The sequence below is a fragment of the Salvelinus sp. IW2-2015 genome, linkage group LG23 (genome assembly GCF_002910315.2).
Source record: "Salvelinus sp. IW2-2015 linkage group LG23, ASM291031v2, whole genome shotgun sequence".
Classification (NCBI taxonomy): Eukaryota; Metazoa; Chordata; class Actinopteri; order Salmoniformes; family Salmonidae; genus Salvelinus; species Salvelinus sp. IW2-2015.
In genome coordinates, this window is record NC_036863.1 from 29,003,777 (window position 1) to 29,007,106 (window position 3,330).

A 3,330-nucleotide genomic window follows, 5' to 3' on the forward strand; every position below is an offset into this window, starting at 1 on the left:
AGACTGTTGAGGGGGTGGGGTGGGGGGGAAATGACCATAGGGGGAGCAGCAGGCAGACTAAATTACCATTGAGGGGGTGTGGGGACCAAGTGAAATAAAACATTTCCAAAAAAATATATATATACACACATATTAACAACTGCAACAGTGATGAATGTCATTGGGTTGGGGGCAGAGTAAAAGTATGTTAAGGGGAGCAGCAGGTAAGGTAAGTGACTGTTGAGGGGGTGGGTACATAGGGAGAGTAGGTATCTGACTAGTGGTGGCTATTCAGCAGCCTGATGGTCTGGGGGTAGAAACTATTGGCCAGTCTTCCAGTTTTCGCCATGATGCTCCTTTACTGCCCGCGTTTGAGTGATGGAAGCAGGGAGAAAAGGGCGTGGCTGAGGTGGCTGGGGTCCCTGATGATCTTCTTTTTTTTTTTTTACAATTTTATTTCACCTTTATTTAACCAGGTAGGCCAGTTGAGAACAAGTTCTCATTTACAACTGCGACCTGGCCAAGATAAAGCAAAGCAGTGCGACAAAAACAACACAGAGTTACGCATAAACAAACGTACAGTCAATAACACAATAGACAAATCTATGCACATTGAGTGCAAATGTAGAAGAGTAGGGAGGTAAGGCAATAAATAGGCCATAGAGGCTAAATAATTACAATTTAGCATTAACACTGGAGAGATAGATGTGCAGATGATGTGCAAGTAGAGATACTGGGGTGCAAAAGAGCAAGAGAATAAATAACAATATGGGGATGAGGTAGTTGAGTGTGCTATTTACAGATTGGCTGTGTACAGGTACAGTGATCGGTAAGCTGCTCTGACAGCTGATGCTTAAAGTTAGAGAGGGAGATATAAGTCTCCAGCTTCAGTGATTTTTGCAATTCGTTCCAGTCATTGGCAGCAGAGAACTGGAAGGAAAGGTGGCCAAAGTAAGTGTTGGCTTTGGGGCTGACCAGTGAAATATACCTGCTGGAGCGTGTGCTACGGGTGGGTGTTGCTATGGTGACCAGTGAGCTAAGATAAGGCGGGGCTTTACCTAGCAAAGACTTATAGATAACCTGGAGCCCGTGGGTTTGGCGACGAATATCTAGTGAGGGCCAGCCAACGAGAGCATACAGGTCACAGTGGCGGTGGGTGGTATATGAGGCTTTGGTCACAAAACGGATGGCACTGTGATAGACAGTTTGCTGAGTAGAGTGTTGGAGGCTATTTTGTAAATGACATCACCAAAGTCAAGGATCGGTAGGATAGTCAGTTTTACGAAGGTATGTTTGGCATTATGAGTGAAGGAGGCTTTGTTGCGAAATATGAAGCCAATTCTAGATTTAATTTTGGATTGGAGATGCTTAATGTGAGTGATAGGAGATGTGAGTGATATTTGTTCTCAAGGTACATAATCCAATTTAATTATATTCCTCAGTCTGCAAACCAGAATTTGTAAGATCCTGATCGAATGAAACAGACGGAGGCCCGGCTAAAATAGTCAAAAAGGTTTATTCACGGGAACGTTCTAAAGTCAAGAATACAAAACAATTCATTTTATACTGACTTCTCACGCCCACACATTCACACAACCATACGCACACACATGTCCTGCTACCCAGCCGACAGAGATTAGTGACCTTGTCCTTGAGCCGTACTCCCCGTTCTCTCCCAAATCTCTAGTCAGGTCGGCACCAAGCTCAGACAGTCCAGTGTTTTTAAAATACCATAAAGACATACTGTCTTTAAGCCTAATTCTGACTAGGACTACACATTTATTGAATTATGATTTTAATACCATTCTAATCAATTTTCATCACAATTATATGTTTCAGGGCGGAATATTCTTAATCCATGTCAATTAACAGATAATTCTCACCTATCAGTGAGGTCTTGAAAGGAGAAGTTTAGCAGTCTAACCAGACCCTATGTGATATTTGTAACGTTGTCCACATAATTCTAAATCAGAACCCGTCCAGAGTATGATGCTAGTCCGGCCGGTGGGTTTCAGAAGCAGTCGGTTTGAAAGAGCATGCATTTAGTCTTTACTAACATTAAAAGCAGTTGGAGGCCGGAAGGAGTTGTTGTATGGCATTGGGAAAGCTTGTTTTTGAGGCTTGTTAACACAGTGGTACCAAAGAAGGGCCAGATGTATAACAGAATGGTGTCGTCTGCGTAGAATGGTGGATCAGAGAATACCAGCAGCAAAGAGCAACATCATTGATAATATAAGAGAAAAAGAGTCGGTCCGAGTAATTGAAACTCTCTGTGGCACCCCCATAGAGGACTGCCAGTAGGTCCAGAACAAACAGGCCTTCGATTTGACACACACTGACTCTATCCTGAAGAGAAGTAAGTTGGTGAACCAGCGCGAGGCAGTCATTGAGAAACCAAAGGCTATTGAGTCTGCCGGAAAGAATGAAGTTGATTTGACAGAGTCGCAAGCCTTAGCCAGGTCGATGAAGCACGCGCTGCACAGTACTGTCTTTTATCGATGGCAAGTTATGATATCGTTTAGGACCTTGAGCGTGGCCTGAGGTGCACCATGATCAGTTGTAAACCAAGATTGCATAACGGAGAAGGGTCGGTGTGGATTCCGAAATGGTCGGTGATCTGTTTGGTTAACTGTCTTTCTCAAAGATTTTAGAAAGGGCAGGAATGGATAAAGGTCTATAACAGTTTGGGTCTAGAGTGTCTCTAGGACATCTAGAAAGAGAGGGTCCTGTATGTCTAGCGCGGCTGATTATGTACGGGATCTAGAATTTTGCAGCCTCTTTCAGAACATCAGCTTGTCTGGTATTTGGGTGGATAAGCGGGGGGGGGGGGGGAGCTGGGCAAGATGCTGCCAGGGGGTACAGAGCTGTTGGGCCCGGTACGCGCGTGCCAAGGTGGCAAGCATGGCCAGGCCGTAGAAAAAGGCTTTATTTGAAATGAATCGATTATCGTAGTTTATCGTGGTGACAGTGTTTCCTAGCCCGTCAGTGCAGTGGGCAGGTGTGTATGATAAGAGGTGCTCCATTTTCTCCATGGACTTTTACAGTGTCCCAAAACTTCTGAGAGATTAGTGCCTACAGGAATGCAAATGTATGTTTTGAAAAAGCTTAAGCCATTACTCCTAACTAGTATTATTGGTTCCTGACTTCCGGCGGAAAGTTGCATATCGGCGGGGGCTATTCGATGCTTAATGCAGAACGCCACAGGATGTTCGTGCTGGTCAAGGGGAAGTTCAAATTGGGGGTGAAACCATGGGTATATGCTGTTCTTAAGTTCTACATTTTTTGAAATGGGGCATGCTGAGTTATTAGTAATTTGGATTCGGAACATATCCATTGATTTGAGCTTTTGAT

The 3,330-nt window shown here is 44.2% G+C and overlaps 1 protein-coding gene across 1 annotated transcript in view; it reads right to left on the reverse strand.

Annotated features, from left to right (window-relative positions):
- The window catches only part of LOC139022902 (cell adhesion molecule DSCAML1-like), a 53,696-nt gene that overhangs the window by 36,623 nt on the left and 13,743 nt on the right, over window positions 1-3,330 (reverse strand). The gene's annotated exons all lie outside the window — the stretch shown is intronic.